We start from the raw sequence: 18348 nt of genomic DNA on the forward strand, positions 1-18348 counted from the left end.
TCGCGTGCATGATGCTTGTGTTTAAGCAGAGTCCGTTTATTCTACAAAGCCTGTCGAATCGCAAAAGACTAAAGCGCCGTTCACACATATGCAACCGAGTAAGACCGAGAGAGACCAGACCGGGTTTTAAGCTTCTTCCGACGTCTTAGGATTAGCTCCGCTGCAGCGCATCTGGTCGTAAGACGTCGCAAGAGGCGTAAAGACCGGTCTCGTCCCTCTCGGTCTTAGTCGGCTGCATATGTGTGAACGGCAGTTCAGGTTTGAGGCTTGTCGCTGTCGTTTGTTTCTGTTCGTTGCTGTAGTGGGACTTGGGGCATAAGCCAGCACCATGTACTGAACATTAAATAAAAAACGACTGTATCGAACTTGATTCTATTTAGCAGCTTCATTTGCATGCCGACCACACAATAAATATAACAGCTCGCACAAAAATTACTGAGCAGCTTTATTATTCGTGAGGCACTAAATCCCAAACAAAGTAGCAACGAGTTTTTTCTGCACACACCACCGAAAATTGGAGATGTTGCTGGGCTATATGCCACAAAAACAACCTTTGAATGACAGCATAGGCTTCCTTGGGAGTAGTCTGTAAATTCCCCGTATAGGCAAGATTGAATGACCAGAGAACTCCCACCTTGGCCCACACTGCATTTACACCGTTTTGCCAAGCTTGACTGACCACTGAACTGGCAGCATGGCCCAGGCTGCATTTAGACGGTTTTGCCAAGCTTGGGTGACCATGGAACTGCCAGCCTGGCCCAGGCCGTAATTCCAGCAGTGAGCCAGTCCATGGCTATACAGGGAACTGCCAGTGGTCGCCAGACTGGTATACCAGGATGGGGCTGCCTAGCGTCATGGGGCAAAACAATCTAGGCCCAGTGAAACTTCCCCGGCTGCCCAGTCTGGCTCAAGCTTGAGCCGGTCATAATGTGCTGCTTGGGGTCATGCTCCCGCAGGCCGTGATTAATACATCTGCCCGTCTGACCGACGTAGGCCTTTCCGCACGTTAGTGGAATCGTGTACACAACTCCCACCTTGAAAACGACATATTGATTATCATGCTTCACCGATTCTCCGAGCAAGCGGTGCCTTTGTCCTTCTTATCGCCAACTCTCGCGCATAGCTGCGCCGTCTCACACGGAGCGGGAAACACCAATGGCACATGGTACCTCAAGGCAACCTTTTTCAAGTTGTGTGAAATTTTATGGAGATACGGTATTACGAGCGGTCTCGTATTTGGCCTTTTCTTCCGGGGACGGGGTTCCCCCCATTGAGTTTCTTTAAAAAACCCTCCGCAACGCTCAATAAAACCGAAGGTGGGATACCTGCCACTGTCAGTCTCTCAACCTGCCGGGCAAAACTACCGTTAACCGCATGATGATATGACTTCTCGAGTGCAGGTTGTAGGCAAAACGAGGCAATGCTTCTCTTGACCAGATTAGAGTACGATGAATCATATGGAAGAAGACCCTTCTTTGAGCGTGGGTGATGAGACCAGCAAGCGTGTTTAGCAATGAATTCTAATCTCAAGACCAAAAATTGTAAATAAGCCCCATCCTGAAGTTCGTGAGTCAAAGTGAGCCCCTCTGAATCATGTGTGAAAACTTCTAAAACCGACCTCACGACATCTGCCTCACATATACCCTCTAACCTATGTGATATGTGAGGCAGAGGTCGTAAGGTCTGTTTTAGAAGTTTTCACACATCATTCGGTGGGGCTCACTTTCACTCACAAACTTCAGAATGGGGCTTACCTTCAATTTTTGGATTTAAGATTAGAATTCATTGCTAAACACGTTTGCCGGTCTTATCACCCACGCTCTAAGAAGCATCTTCTTCCATATGATTCATCGCACTCTAGGCTGGACAAGAAAAGCATTGCCTCGTGTGGCCTAAAAGCTGCACACGAGAAGTCATGTCGTCATGTGGTTAATGATAGATTTGCCTGGTAGGTTGAGAGACTGACAGTGGCAGGTTTCCCAACTTCGGTTTTATTGAGCGTTGCGGAGGGTTTGTTGAAGAAACTCAAGGGTGAACCCCGTCCTCGAAGGGAAATGCCAAATAAGAGACCGCTCGTAATACTGCATCTCCATAAAATTTCGCATAACTTGAAAAACTTTGCCTTGAGGTACGATGTGCCATTGGTGTTTTCCGCTCCGTGTAAGCTGGCGCAACTATCCGCGAGAGTTGGTGATAAGAAGGACAGAGGCCCCGCTTGCTCGCGGAAGCATGAGAATCAATATTTCGTTTGCAAGGTGGGAGTTGTGTACACGACTCCACTAACCTGTGGAAAAGCCTATGTCGGTCAGAGGGGCGGATATGTTAATCACAAACTGCGGGAACATTACTTGTCGTTGCGATCAGTGATGGGAGCTCTTGGGGGGCATCTTCCATTGCGTTGTCATGGATGTGGGTGCGAACCTCTCTTCAGTAAGACTGGTATCATTGGCAATGGAAGGAACAGAGTGAATAGAAAAATTTTAGAGACGCATGCAATCATCAAAGGTGGTGCGAACTGCGTAAGCAAAACGTCACAGGGCTTGAGTAGTAAAGACGTTTTTTTTTTGGACACGTGGTGAACGTACCTTGTGGTGTGGGCGGGGTTGCTGTTTTCTTTGTTTCGTTTTCATGTGATTAAAGTTCAGTTGAGAGTCAGCACTTGTCCCGTTTGCACTTTCTTTAGTCCCCGTTTACTGTGCGCTGTTTGCCTTTTCGTCAGCGTGAACCAACTAACTCACATCGCCACCCTTAGGCAGCATTTATATAAAAGCTCCCATTCCGAGGTGGCCGTCTTGGATGGCTACGCAACGGTTCACAAGCCAAGACGGCCATCTTGCATGGCTATGAAACTGTTCACAAGTCCTTGAATTGAATGTAATTCATGTCATCAAAAATCAGGAAAAGTGAGTGCCCGTCATTATTTTTTTTTAACTTTTGAAATTTGCATTTTTCAGGCAAAAGGGACATTCGTTTAAAAACGGGCCCACATGCACCCTAAGAATGTTTTGGAGCAACGCACTCCACGTTTGAACCTTTCGGGACGACCGTGTAAACTTGACAAAACGTATCGGACTTCGCTAAAGCTAGAGAGGAAGCCTGGATGCTAGGACAAACAGCCCTAGCTTCCATGGACGAACGCGAGCAGCAGACATATCTGAACTACGCTCGAGGATGCTTTTTGTCTGTGCTATTTATGAAACAATAATAATGAACTGCGACACAGCGGTAAGACGAATAGCCCACACCAGATAGAAGGATATTAATTTTCTAGCCTAAACCTCTCGGACCGAGTCAAGAGCATTTCAGTATTGCAGCGCAAGGTTTAGAGAATGAAAGCATCGCTCTAAGGAATGCTTTGGCTGTAAATGTAGTTAAGCCTTCAGCATGTTATGCAAAGCACTCCTATATCAATCACCGTAGTTCAGTTCTACTCCCCTGCCATGTAGAGTACTTTCGCGTCGTAGAACCCTCCTTTTGTTCAAGCGCCTGTGGCCCAGTAGACCTGGTACACCTTGTCGTCTTCAAATACGCCGCTAAAGTTCCTTACATAGTCGGAACTCACGACAGAATGGGTCTTGTCGAAGAGAAATTCTACTAAAACATAGGATATTGTAGAGCCTGGGCAGTGTCGACAGGTTGGAGCAAGCGCGCAGACAAAACGAGCCGAGAGCGATCGTTCATGGAACCTCGGCGAAGACTCCATGGACGAAGCGAAAGTAGAAAATGGCGTGTTCGGCGTTTCGGCGGGCTTGTGATCAGGGTTGTCAGGTGCCCTGCTAGTCATATCTCTAACAGCAGCCGTTTTATGGGCTCGCCTCCCGAAAACGTGTTCTCATGCATAGATTATTTTTTTTAAAATTCAGATTTGACAAAATACTAGTGTCCGAACGAACTTTAGGTCCTTTAACCGTACGTCTGTCTGCACGTCAAAGCTTTTTGAAGTACAGTAAGAGACAATCGATGTACATCCAGAATCGCCACAAGAAACCTTGACCGCATTTTGTGGCGAATGACTGCCACAAGGAAACCATCAGAAAGCCGACAAGCGGGGTCTGACTGGAGTTTGACTGTCGGTCAGAGTAACTTGTTGGCCAGTCAGACATGCTTGACGTACAGTCAGGCACAGTCACCGGTCCACTAGAAAACATTGACTGCCAAACAGAGTTACATTGAAGGATTTTTTGTTCGGGGTGCCAAGGATGAGTCTCCATCGCCTGAAGCTGCGAGCCTTGGGAGTCTGCCTTCGGGAGAACGTTACCCACCCCTCAGTTCACCGTCTCCTAGGCATCGAACCATCAAGTTGGCCTTCTACTGACAGAGTAATGCAGATAACAGGGAAGGAAATCTCACGCGAAATCACTGTGATGAGGACTGGGCTGCGCCTTCTGATGACCGGATGCTTCGGCGCCTGCTTCGACACGCACCTCGCCTTCGTTTTTCTACGGAAGTCTTCGGACCTCCTCCTTGAGACATCGTGGAGACGTGTACTCCAGGGCATCCTAGCGGGTTCTGCCTCCCGCCGCAAGGTAGGCCTGGATCCCCCATCACTCTGTCAGGCACCGATCTGTCGGCGGAGGCAATCGCCCTGCTGTCAAAAGGCCCCAAGTTCGCGCCGCCTGCGCCATCATCAAGAGTTGACCAGCTGGCCTCCGTCTATGAGATTGCCGCGAGGGTCCCGGAGAGTGTTCGACAGGACTTTGTAGGGGCGGCGGTTGGCGTGGTTTGCCATCATGGTGGCGCGAGTGCAACGGTGCGCTGGGAGGTGACAAGTGTCATGGAGGAGCTTCGCCGATGCGATCTGGTGCTTTTGGAGGCGGACAAGGTGTTGCCGATTCATCAGAATTAACAGGGACAAATTCGGACAGAAAGTGGATGAGACACTAAAAAACAACTTTTCCTCACAGAAAAACACCCATCGGGCGCATTCCCGTCCGAAGTCAAATTTGTTTGTGATTCTCTCAGCCTCTCTTTCTTAAAAACGCTAGTTTTTGCACCGTCAATACAGTACCTTTCCATCTTTTTCCCGGCAAAAACGTACAAGCCACACATTCCCCTTTGAAGCTTAATCTGTGCGGGGGGGGGGGGGGGGGGGGGGATGCTGGCAGAAACCTTTTGCCTCTTTCTACAAAAGAACCTTTCCTCTATTGATCTTCCCCACCCCTTCCGGGTTAAAGGCTCCCTTGAGGTGATTGATTTTATCCGACCTTTACAATACAATCAGGACTACCACATGTTCTGGTTAGATGTCGAGAACATGTATTACAATCTCGACCTCGAAATCCTTCTGAGCTTTGTGTCCGAGTCAATCGACCTGCATGGAGTGACGAGGTTTCAAAACGCGTCCGTAATTTCGGTCGGAGGCTTCCTCGATCTCCTCCGGCTCTGCCTGAGCTCCACTCTGGTTGAGCACGAAGGAAGAGTCTTCATTTCGGTTGGGCGCGTGTATCGGTACCTGCCTCGCGCCGATCTTCAGCGAGATTTATCTTTTTTGTGGATTTCGCGGTGCAGGAGCATCTTGCTCGCTCGGGTAGTGAATGTAAGATCTTCCGGTACGTTGACGACTACCTCGTTCTTCATCCTGCCTCCAGCTCAGATGCTCCCATCCTTCAGTCTTTGAAAACTAACGCCAACAGCCTCACCTTCAAAAAGGAAGACCCTACTCAGGTGGGCTTCCGATTTCGCGATCTTCGACTAACCCACTCGTCTCACGGTCTATGCTGGTCTTCTCAGCAGCGCTCCCAGGAACCTTTCCTACCCTTCTCTAGCCATCATTCAAAAACCGTTAAGTCCGGAATTGTTCAGTCTCTCCTTTCCTCCTCTAGCAAAAAGTTTTGCGATCACAAGATCAGAGAGAGCCTGTCGCTGCAGGCAAACAGGCTCCGGAAGGCGGGTTACCCGGTGCACCTCCTAGATAACATCACCAAGAAGCTCATCCTGCAATCTAGGAGCCGCCCAAAGGAAGCCCCCTCCGGTACCCGGTCTGCCCGCCCTGCGTGCATTCCTTACTCACACAACGTGGCCCACCGACTGCGCGCACTTCCACATCGATTCGGTACTATTTTTCACGTGAACATAATCAAGGGAAAAAACGCCACAATACCTCTATCAACAGGCCCCTAACACTTTTTGAGGGGCTGAATATTTACTCTTTAGGTTTTTTTGTCTAGGGTTGTCGGGACGTACAAAAGAAACAGACAGAACTTAATTGCTTAAATATGACACAAATAAAGCGCTTGAAAGTGCGCATCAGTAGCGTCACTTTAGTCCCGCTGCAGCAAAGCCTTTGGTAATGTAAGGATGTAGTTCGAAGGCGTGCAAGAGAACTCAATGGAGTAAAGACCATGTGCTTTATAAGAACCCAGTTAGGATTCTAACAACAGTTCCTTCCGACTAGAAATGAAAAGCCCCTTGAGCGTATTGTGTGCATGGAGAATTCCCTCTTTGAGCTCATGCACAATTATGTGCAAAGGATAGTTTACATTCACTTTCATCAAATGAAAGGATGAAAATTATTCAGGGTGCAGGGGATAATCTGCAGCGTCATTTTTTACTGTATAAACCGGTAAAGCAGAAGTGTTCTGCTAACTGCGCGACAAGCACCAATTGTGACTGGCCGTCACTGATGCGCTAAACTCTGTGGAGAGAAACAGCTCCCGTTTTGTGTGGATCCAATGCGCGGCTTCTGAAGAGTGGATTCATGAAGTTTGCGCCAGGATGCGTGGTGTTCTCTTTTAATGTTTCGAGTGCATGGACAGAGTTTCCATTCTTTCTTAAAAGGGTGCCACATTTTGCCCCACTTGCTTCCTAGTTTTGCCCCGGGGGTCATGGCAGAATGAGGTATTTGTTACCTCTTATTATTAATATTATTTTCGTAGATTTAGTAACTTGACTCTGGTCATTTTACTGGCCATAATGCCAAGATTCCAAAGAATGTTACCGTACATTTGTTCTCAGTTCGTCATGAAAAAAGATTTGCAAATTATTGTCACCATTTCTCCCTTCCCTTTTACCCCAATTACGGCAAAGGGGTTGGGGGGGGGGGGTGAAGATTTTGCAGGTTACCAAGGAGTGCGGCTTTTTGCCGTTTGAAAGCGCTCAATATTGGTCCAAACACGCCACTATTTTTTTTCTCTCCTGAACTCCTCTAGGAAAGTGGCCTACTTAATTAACTCCACAGCCTTAGTGATGATAATCATCATGCATATGGTAGAAATTAAAAAAACAAAATTGTAAAAGCGAAAAACACTTTATCTAGAATAATATTGCCCAAAACATTTTCACAATCTCTCTCAACTGGCTTTCTGCCATACGACTGGAATGTAGAAAAAATCATCCCCAAACCCCTGTCTCTTTCTTGTTTATCCCTATCTAGCGTCTCATGCAAACTAATGAAACCTATCTTCTACTCAAAAGTAATTTACTTACTGACGGTCAGTGGCTTTATCAACGCCTCCCAACACGATTTTCGAAATGATACTGTGGTCAACATACCGAGAGGCATTCTCTGCTGACACACTTGTTATTTACATTATTTACAGAAAGATATTTGCAAACGGGCCAGTTCGAGATAAGGTCTATGTCAGATGAGACGAGCCTGTGTTCCAGCTGGCGTATTCCATCGGAGCTCTGTGTCGCGTGTGTGCCGCTCGTGGTGCGAGGCTCCTGCCTCGTTCGCAGTGCGTGTGTTGGTGCACGTTGCTCTACGGTGTAGATGGTATCGCCCGCTTGTTCGCTACATGGGCTCCCCCCCTAGCGGAATAGCGGTGAAATAAGGTGTTTGCGCGCTAGTTGGTAGTGTTTTGGAGAGTGAAGCGGACGTTGTGGGGACGGGCTTGATTGGGTTGAGTTCGATGCGTGATGTCCATCGTGGCAGAATATCCCACATTCGCAGTCCACGTTGTGAGGTTGTCCGTGTCGTCGGAGCTCAGGATGTACGCAGGCTTGAGTCGGTCGATTGAGACATGGTCTTCGCGGCTTGGGTAGGCCAGCGTAAAGTGCTTTTCAGCTCTTCCAAGGACATTGTACGGACCGTTGTATGCAGGATGTAGGGAGCGTCGCGCAGCATCGTGGCGCACGAAGACGTGAGTGGTGGTTGAAAGGTCGGGGCTCACAAAGAGATTTTGTTGCCGGGTTCGACGTGTGAGTGAAGGACGGAGGGTGGCCATGTGGGAACGAAGCCTTTCCACGTAGTCGAGGGGGTCAGGCAGAAAGCTGGATGGTGAAGCACAGAAACAGTCGCTTGGTAGGCGGAACGGGGTGCCGTAAACCAGCTCTGCTGCGCTGCATCCAAGGTCGATCTTAAGCGCAGTTCTCATTCCCAGCATGGCGAGCAGAACATATTCACTCCATGTGGATGGCGTCGTGGCAGTGATAGCTGTTTTGAGCTGCCGATTAATTCTCTCGACGAGTCCGTTCGTCCTCGGATGGTATGACGTCGTTGAGATGTGATGGAAACTAAGCAGTTTTGATAGCGTTGCGAACAGGTTGGATTGAAACTGTCTTCCACGGTCCGAGGTTACAGTGGTAGGAATTCCGAATCTTGCAACCCACGAAGTGTGGAATGCGTTTGCAACGGCTTCAGCAGTGGTGTCTGCTAGGGGTACCGCCTCATGCCATCTGGTGAAGCGATCGATGACGGTGAAGATGTACCGAAAACCTTCAGATAGTGGAAGGGGGCCAACAATGTCCATGTGGAGGTGGCTGAATCGTACGTGGGGAAGCTGAAATGTTGCAGACGGTGAAACAGTATGGCGATGGACTTTGGTTCTCTGGCAGTTGATGCAGGCACATGTCCAGCGTCGGACGTCGGAGTTCATGCCAGGCCATACATACCAAGATGAAACAAGTCTTTTGTGTTGACTTGATACCAGGGTGTGCCAGGGAATGAAGTATTTTGAAGGCTTGGCGTCGAAAATTTCTAGTGAGATAAGGACGTGGCTGACCGGTTGAAACGTCGCATACCAGCTTTGGCGATGATAAGTCTGTCTGGCCTTCCTGGAGCTCTAGTGAGCAGAAGGAGGAGCTGAGCAGCGTCTGGAGTTCAAAGTCATTTTTCTGGGAAGCTGAGAGGGCTGAGTAGTCCAGAGGTGGGTGTTCCATGAAAGACGCATCGAGGGGGAACGCGAAAAAGAGTATCGGCTACAATGTTTTCTTGTCCTCTGCTGAACCTGATGTCCGTTGTAAATTTTGATATGAATGCCAGCAGACGAATTTCTCTCGGGGAGTGCGCAGCACTGCGAGAGGCAATGGCGTACGTCAGCGGCTTGTGATCTGTATGAAGAATCGTCTCCCTTCCAGAAAGTGACGAAAGTGCTTGACAGCGGAGTAGGTGGCAAGTAACTGACGTCCAAAGGTACTGTACTTCACCTCTGTGGGGGACAGTGATTTCGAGTGGAATGCGATGGGGCACCAGCATTCATAATCAACTGCTGACAAACTGCGCCGATCGCTGTGTCTGAGGCATCGACCATGATGGAAGTTAAAGCGTCCGATCTGGGATGCGTCAGGAGTACCACGTTGGCTAACTGGTTCTTGATTCTGACGAAGGCTTCCTCGGCTGCGGGGTTCCAGGCTAGGGGTGAAGTCTTAGCGTTGACTCCCGCGAGGAAAGCATTCAGTGGGCGAAGTACAGCAGCGCATCCTGGGAGAAAGCAAAGGTAGAAATTGATAAGTCCCAGGAATTCTCTGAGTTGTCGCACATTGGTTGGTCGTGGAAAATTCTGGATCGCTTGGACTTTCGACGACAGAGGTTGAGTGCCGTCCTTGTCGAGATGGTGTCCGAGAAAGTCCAGTTCGGACACGCCGAATGTGCATTTTTGCACATTGATGGTGACACCGAATTCGTCTAGACGTTCGAAGATCGTTCGGAGATGACATTGGTGCTCCTTAGATGTCTTGCTAAACACCAAAATGTCATCCAAATATACGATACAGAATGGAAGGTTTCGCAGCACTTGGTCCATAAAACGCTGGAATGTTTGAGCGGAGTTTCTTAGGCCGAATGGCATCCGAACATATTCAAACAATCCAAAAAGGTGTCACAATCGCTGTCTTAGGAATGTCTTCTGGCGCAATTGGTATGTGATGGTAGGCCTTCACGAGATCAAGCTTGGTGAAGATGGCTGCCCCTGCAATGGCCCCGGAGAAATCCTGAATATGTGCACTGTTAGAAAATTCCATCAATCTACGTGGAAAAACCGAATAGAACATGTCCCGTTTTCTGGAAATGCACGTAATGTGCTGTTTGCTTTCAAGAACGGGAACTGTACAATATGCATTGAAATGTGCTATTTAAGCAATAAGTATGAGCTTATCCGTATCAATAAAAAAAGCCTTACAAGATTACAGTTTATAGTCTGTTCAGCTGGTATAAGCGAATTGAACGCGCCCAAAAGTGCCGGATATCCAGGAATTTTTATGGAACTCAATCAGACCGCGGAAGTACAGCGCCCGTGAGCCGGGTTACACCGCGCGAAGGAAGACATCTCTCTCCCGCGCATGCACAAGCCGCTGCCGGCCGGCGTGGGCCCGGGTAGAGCACTATATAGCTCCTTAGGAGCAGAGTAGCGCAATCTAGAACGCCGTCTCTCGGCGACTAGCGGCGAACGCCCGGAGGTTCCAACTGCGGTCAGAAATGCACGGAGAACGTGAGAAAATCGTTGTTTCTTCCCTGTTGTGGGGAGGTGCGGAATGGAAATCATTTTTGACATAATAATGAAACATTTTAGAATAATATGCGATCCGTTTTGTGCCATACAAGGACGTAACTTTTTTTAAAAAATTGCCTGAGCGGCATCATGCAGCAGACGACACGGCGACGTCACACCATTCACGTGACCCGCTCCGGCCAACCCGAAAAGCCCATCTCCGCTGCGAGCAAAAATCGTCTGCTTCAAACGCCATTGCCTTGGAAATTGCATTCTCAAAATTTGCACACGCATCCGATATTATTAAAACTTTGATAAGGTGTTTAGCGCTTTACTAACTTCACGACAGGCTAGTTTTGAAAAATGTGAACTCGCCGTTAGTTTTTTAATCAGCCGTCTTGTGTCGATCTCCATGTATTCTCCCATAGGGCGGGCCGCCTCCTGGAACCCTGAGTACCACGTGACTCGCGCCGAGCCACTCTGTCGGCCATGTTGTCGGCAAAACACGGGGTTCAAAGGATTGCGCTACTCTCCTCCGTAGGAGCTATATAGTACTCTAGGCCCGGGGGCTGCGGAATGCTGCTACCCGTTCGGAAGGTGAGTTTGGCGTTGTTGTCGCGTCGTCAGCGGCGTTCTACGGTGCGTAGACGGCTTTGTTTTCCAAGGTACGTATACGTTAAGTTGTTCCTAACGGCAGTGTTAGTTTACTATCTCTAAAGGTGTCGTATATTCCAAGGTCGGGATGCCCATCGTGCAGCGTCTCGTCTTCCCAGCCGCATAAAACTAGGCCTTTTATAGTTCCTGATTCGGGGCGACATATTTCCCGACCCTATTTAGTAGTTCCCTATTGGAAAAAACGTACAAGAAACAAACCTGCTGCTTGTACAGTTCGGGTATGACACCAACTTAATTTCTTGTTATTATGGATGCAGCTAGTTTGGTTCGGCTTTCTGCATAACTGGAGATACCGGCACCGCTATGGCTCCGGGTCTGTCTATACTGGCAGCCAGTTTGCTTGCCGATATGATTCGGTACGCTGGTATGATTTTGCGGCCGATGACGTAGGCGACCGCCATCTTTCCACCAAATAACGCTTATACCACACGACCACCGTTATATCCGAATCATACATCCAGAAAGACGACCGCCATCTTCCGAGGTAACGTCCATCGTTTACCACCGGTATCGTTACATACATCAAGCATGTCGAAAAAGAACATAAGCCGCGTTTACATGAATGCGACTTAGTCGTATTGAATCCAGTTGCCGCATTCCATATGCTGTCATGTAAACGGCATAATGCGCAAAGCGCATCGCATTAAAGTCGCTAGACAGAGGTGGATCGAGATGTCGAGTGCGCATTCATTCAGCCGACGTAAACGGAGATCGCATCGCATTTTGGAACGGGGAGGATTATCGGAAGGCGCTCGCTGCGGGAGCGAGTGAACAGCTGAGAACATGGAGGCGGCCAATCTCGTCGGCGGCGCGGAGAGCGGTCCCGCAATTTTTTTCCCGAGAACAAACGCAAGCTTTTATTGTGATCATAATTAAGCGGAATATAGCGGAGCTGCTCGGTGAGGGCGGCCCCGTCCCAACCTTTGCGAAGTACGACTTGCGTGTCCGAAGGGGTCACAAAGACATCGGTGCAAGCACGAACGACACCCACAGCCCCGAGCACTGCTGAGCACTCCATGGTAGCGCAGAACGAGCAGCTCCTACCTCGGTGCCGTTCCCGGCTGCGCAAGAGCCTCTCGGACTCGGGGTACGGTCGCGATCGGCGAGTTCTGGCGCGGCGAAACGCGGAGGCTTCCTCAAAGCGTGCGCACACATGTCGCCTCTCGTTCAGAGTGAACCCTGCGGCCCGGCCCGGAGTCCTAAACGCCTTGGTTTCGATGCTTCTTCCGTCTCGCAACTTCTTCCACAGCACCGAAGACAGCGGGCACCATCATTACGGTCACTAAATGCGTCGAAAGGCCTCCACGTGCGATGCACCGGAAAACGTGGTGCGGCTGGTGCCGGAACGGAACTGCGTAACTTCGAGCTTTGAGTCAGCGTGCACGGCAACAAACCGATCGTGACACCAAGCCGCGGATACCGCATCGCCGGTCGACAGCGGCAAACGGCCCGTTGCTCGTATCGTGGGCCGTGACTCGTACTCGGCCAACTCGGCGTCTTTTCGTGGCCCCTCGTGTCGTCGCTACCAGCCGGAAACCCGGCGTCGGAGCAAAGCGAAACCGAAACGTAAAGCTTCCGCCCAGTGGCTTCCGCTGTCGCGCCTTTTCTGACTTCCCGGCTTCTACGCCTCCGGTCGTCGCGGAGATGGCGACGTAGTGGTTTTGGCGGTTCTGGCGTCGCTGGCTCGTTCTGCCTTTTGGGGGACAGATGTTTTACGGTCAGTTTCTACTGCGTCTTTGGCTCTCAACTCGACGGCGCCTCTCATAGTTCAACCAGGCGTGGTCAACCTGGGTCAGGCCGGCTCGACTCGTCCGATCGCCGGACCGCAGGCGACTTCCCAGTTCGGCCGTGAGGCCTAGGATCCGAAGACGTCTGTCTCCGTGAAGCGGTAAGCGAATCTCGTCCCGTTTTCGTTCTACTTTTAAATTACGTTAGGTGCGCTACAGTGTAAGCATGCGTGCCAAGTGTTCGTAACAATTTTGAACTAGAATAATTGTGCTTCATTGCGGTTTGTCATTTACGGAAAATATAAATCGAGCAATGAACGAGGAGCCATGCTTGAAAACGATGCATGTACGATGTTAACTTCTACCTCGGCGGCTTTAAAAAAAAAAGTCAAGACTGGTTACGGTTGGATGCGAGGCCGGTCCCAATGCAATGGTAAGCACTTAAAGCGCCTTTCTGAACGGCATGTAAGCAATATAGCGATGAACGAGACGAGCGACGGTGAGAAGCTACGAGTGCCGGCGCCGAGCGACGAAGATTTCTCAGTCTCGCTGCTTGCGCCGCTCGGTTCTTGGGCTTCTAGAAAACGTCGCTCATCGCCTTGGTCGCTCGCACCAATCGCTTTCATAATGTGTGTATCGTCGCGCGGCTGACTACCGTGTTCATTCAAGTATAAATCGACCTTTTTTTTTTTTTTTTTTTTTTTCGGAAATTGCGATTAAAGACCTACATTCGCGACCAAATTTTGCGACCCTACCGGAGGCATGGAGCTATCGAGTCACCGAGCCGGAGTTGCCGTAGAGCCGCGCCGCTTCTTGTTTCAAAACGCTTTTGGTGCACGAAAACAACCGCGGTGGCCGCTGCTGCTATCGCGCGCATCTCGGGCATCTGGTTTCGCCGTTTCGCCATCGCGCCACTAGCCACTAGCGTTCCCCTTCCTGGGCAACGGGGAAGGAAAGAAACGCGATGCGCCATGCACTTTGCCCTCCATCCTCGCAAACGCGCACAAAAAAAAAAAAAAAAAAAAAAAAAAAAAAAGTTACTTTTGTTTGTTGTTTGAGGCGGCTCGGCTCGCGTGTTGCTCATGGCGACACGGCGGCTTTGCTTGCGTCTTTGTAGTTCGTCTTTCGTCGCTTCGCACCTTCTTTCGTGTCTTGTCGTCATTTTACAACGGTGTCAGTGAAGTATTGTTGCGAATTTGCGAGGATCTCTACCCAGCTGACGAAGCTTCGCACGACGATGACATGTCCAGAACTTCTGACGGTGATTAAGTTTTTGGCATCGCCCCGTGATTTAGCTGAGAGTGATGTAAATAAAGGTTTGTTTCTTTTGCCCAAAATTTCCCCCGTTTAAAAAAAAAAGGTCGACATATATTTAAATTATTTTGTTTTTATTTTCGGTGGGTCCAACTAATAGGCTTCGACCTATTTTCGAGTAAATATGTTAACTTTAATTTTTATTTTGGGTTACATCGAACGTAACTCGAATGCTTGACAGTTACGTTAGGCGTAACTTTAATTTTTATTTCGGGTTCCGTCGGACGTAACGTTAGACACTGCGTTACACTTAAGCAAAATAGGGGCTGCTGGTTCATCATATAAACCAACTAATTGTGTATGATTAAAGCGCATCACTGGCCTAAAAGAAATACTGCCATCCTATAGGAATGTAGCGCTTCAGATAAATTTGTTAATTTTTACTTTTAGTCCCTGCCCCACCAGATACAACATCTGACCTAAAGCAGTGTTCCGGATCTCCTTCCAAGACCTCAGGCGGGTCGTCATTCAATCCAGGAGTCGGCGGCGTCTCATGGGCGTGTTGCTGGTGCTTCTTACTGGATGGTGCTACCGAGGGAAAAGTGGTCGTGCTTGGGAAAGGCAAGTATGGCCGCCGTAAGTATGGATATTGTTTTTACCTTTGCTCGAATCCACCTTTAAGTAATGCACAGTTCGCATGTGTGCATCTCTCAATGCTTCTACAGTCGGCTGTTAATATTTGGAGTGCTCCAACTCTGTCAGCGCTAGTTTCTCTAGATCATGCAAATGGGATGCAGCAATAAACCACATATGCTCTCGCAACAAACAGCGCTGTGCCGAAACACTGTGGAATTTACTCTAGCTTAATAATGCAGCACAAAATAGTTGACGCCAAGTATAGCTGCTTTTGTGACTCCGTTTTACCAAAAGCTCTGCCGAAACAAACTTGCTGCCTTATAGGTAGTGCAAAAGAACCTCGCGTGCCTAACCTGGAGAAGGGCATTTTTTTTCATAGGTCAATTTTTTCTTAAAGCAATACCTTCAGCCTCCTTGAAATGTTAACATCATGTGACACTCAGAAGAACAGTAAACCCCTTAATGTTGGCGACCCTTTAATTTTCGCGGCCTTTAATTTTGCGCAATTCAGTGGCTGCGATTATGTCCTCTGTGACCGATTCGAGAAGAAATAGGGGCCACCAAGATAAGGGGGTTTTACTGTACATCGGAGGAGAGAGAAAGTCACTTTTGTTTGTATGCAAGAGTTAAACCAACAACAACGATCATGGTGTCGACACTTTGTGAGCCTATCTGTGTCTATTGAATGATATCAATTTTGTTTTAGTTCGTTAAACATTGTTGCCTGTACACTGTGGGATGTCGTCTTCAACACGAGCAGTGTTTTTTTTCTGAAGCAGGCAGCATGGACGCGTGCCGCAGCACAACATAGTTCATTTGGAGGTGGTACCGCAGTTTGAAGGATGGTTCGCACAATATGGGGGAATCGCAATTCAATTTTCTACCTCGGGCGTAGACAAGATTTGCTCATTCTAAATCATTTTGTCTACAAATCGGGAACTTGCAACGAATGTACCCGCATGGTTGGAAGGGCCAGACAAGCCTTGTGAGTGCTTCGTTTTCTAGCCTCTCAGTCCTGAACCTACCCACGTACCATATGTGTAGATGTTACGATAGGTGGGAGCACTTATTTGGAAAATGGTGAATGGCAACTGTTGTTATCTTTAAGGTGGACCGCATATTTCCAGTACTTTTCCTCACTTAAAAATATGTCTTACTAAAAATATGTAGTATACACCTTTCCAAAAAACACTCGACCCCAGGGGCAACAAACCGTTTTTGAGCCCAGTCACTGAGTTTGAGGCTAGACTCTCACCGGCGTCCCTCCTAACCCTAACCGAGTGGACTGTGATTTCATTAGGCGCAGCCTGCGTAGGCGCAGTTTCAAACGCTGCTGGCGGCTAAATTCTCGTCTTTTCCCGCTATATTTTGTGTTTCATGGTACATGTATGTTCCCGAGGACATTGAGAAAGCATTGTCCCACATTTGAACAAAACACAAAAAAAAAAAAGCAAAATAAAACTGTAAACTATTTTTGTTGGGTACACACGCGGCAGAACGAATGCGACTAGAATGAACAGTTCTAGTTATTTGTTTTTTTCTTACGATAAGTTTTGGCGGCGCCGCGCGATTCGCTGCATGTGGAACGACAAAGCGCTTTGCTGTCAAAAATAAATTGCTGCAGAAGAGGGCCGAAAGTTATGCATTTTTCACGCTCACAAATAACGTGTTTACCGATGGACAGGACACGGACAATTGAGGAAGTGTTAACATTCGAACAATATCTCGTACGTACCACGCGAGGGAGCGTTATCCGAAAAAAAATTATTTGAGAAAGATCTCAAATAACACAGTCACAGTTGACGGCAGTCGCATCTTGACGATCGGACGAAATCCGATATGACTTCGTTTTGGGGCACGTTTTGGAAAGAGCTTCCTTTCCTCACAACCGCACCAAGGCAAAGAAACAAACGCGACTGACCTGCTTTTCACCCCAACCCGGACAACTATTTTTGGAGATGAGTGAGGATTCTACGCGGATTATCTCTGGGAGGGGGGAGAACAATGTTCGCAAAATCGCGTCGAGGGTCGTTCGACGTCCTTCACCTCCTTCGTTTCCCATAACTGTCGAGCAGAAAAGCTTGAATGGCAGGCACTTACCAGCCTTATTTCTCACAATGGAAGATAACACAAGAAGGGCATGCAGCACGCATAAAAAAAAAAAATTAAGTGAAAACTTTCAAGAGAGGCGAGAAAAAGTCGAATGCAAAACCGCAAACACGTAGGTAGAGGACCGTAGAGTGCCTTCATGTGCGCTTCGCATAGAGTGAAGCCAACTGCCTGTTTCCCTTTCCCACACCCTCTTCCACCTCCATTTTGTTCCTCTCATTGTTTCCCCGTGCTTCGGAAAGTGGCCTTTGTGTCCATCGGTAATCCCATCCGAGGGTGAAAATGCTAATCCTCCCTCCGTGGGTTCCATAACGCTGCTCCGAACTTCTGAGATAAGGTGCTTGTTTCCGGGAGGGCTATAAGCCCCACGGATTATCACCGAGAACCAAAATGGCTGCTGGTTTGTCGGCGAGTGGTATTACAAAGGGTGGCATCACCCTAGCAAAGCGCACATGAAGGCTCCCTAGAGAACCGCGCTGAGCGGGTCTTCACAGTCCCTGGAAGTGGCAGAAAATTTCTAGCTGATAGAGGGCGTGAGAGTCGCACAAGCCGCATCAGCATCAGCAACATGGCGGCGGCCTAGGAGCGTTTTTTGGAAAGGTGTATAGCTGATGACAAAAAGAGAATGGCTGGGCGTCCTCCAGCACGTGCTTGTGCTTTTCACCCCGCTTTGGACAGATGCGCTCGCTCCAGGCTCATCACGCGCTGAAACGTCATCGAAGGTAGCAGACGGGCTGGAGGTGGAACAACGGAGACTTCTCCCTGCCTTTCTGATGGTGTCAGTGAGCGTGTACTTCTATACTCTAACTTAGCTTAACCTGCACAGAGCTGAGTAGAATAGGCTTGGCAAGTGCCCTTATTGCATATGCATTTGTACAACTGAGGCGCTTTCTAAATCAAGAACATTGTGTACCTTACCTTCAAAAACACATCATTTTGGGGGTGCAAAAGGAATTCTAAGGCGTATTTTTGTTTGTATTGTCCTATTACGCATCGACTCCTTCAACTTAATGCAGAGTCGACCCAGCCTCTTGAAACATTTAATGCTTGCCAGGTAATTGTTTTGCATTTAGTTGATATATCAGTATTCATTTAGGTATCCCAAGTCATTTGTCGTTGAGGTGGAGTCTCTCTGTAAGTCAATCATGTTTAACATTCATAGAAATGCTTGTCAAATAATGGCACTGTCGAGGATATCTATTCAGCTCGGAACAATCGCTGGGCACAAGCTGATCGTGTGGTTACAGGCAGCAAACATCCCGGTTGGAACGTCCTATTTCGCAATGTAGCTGCAGACTAGG

The sequence above is a fragment of the Ixodes scapularis genome, unplaced genomic scaffold, assembly GCF_016920785.2.
Source record: "Ixodes scapularis isolate PalLabHiFi unplaced genomic scaffold, ASM1692078v2 PGA_scaffold4__175_contigs__length_147842914, whole genome shotgun sequence".
Taxonomy (NCBI): Eukaryota; Metazoa; Arthropoda; class Arachnida; order Ixodida; family Ixodidae; genus Ixodes; species Ixodes scapularis.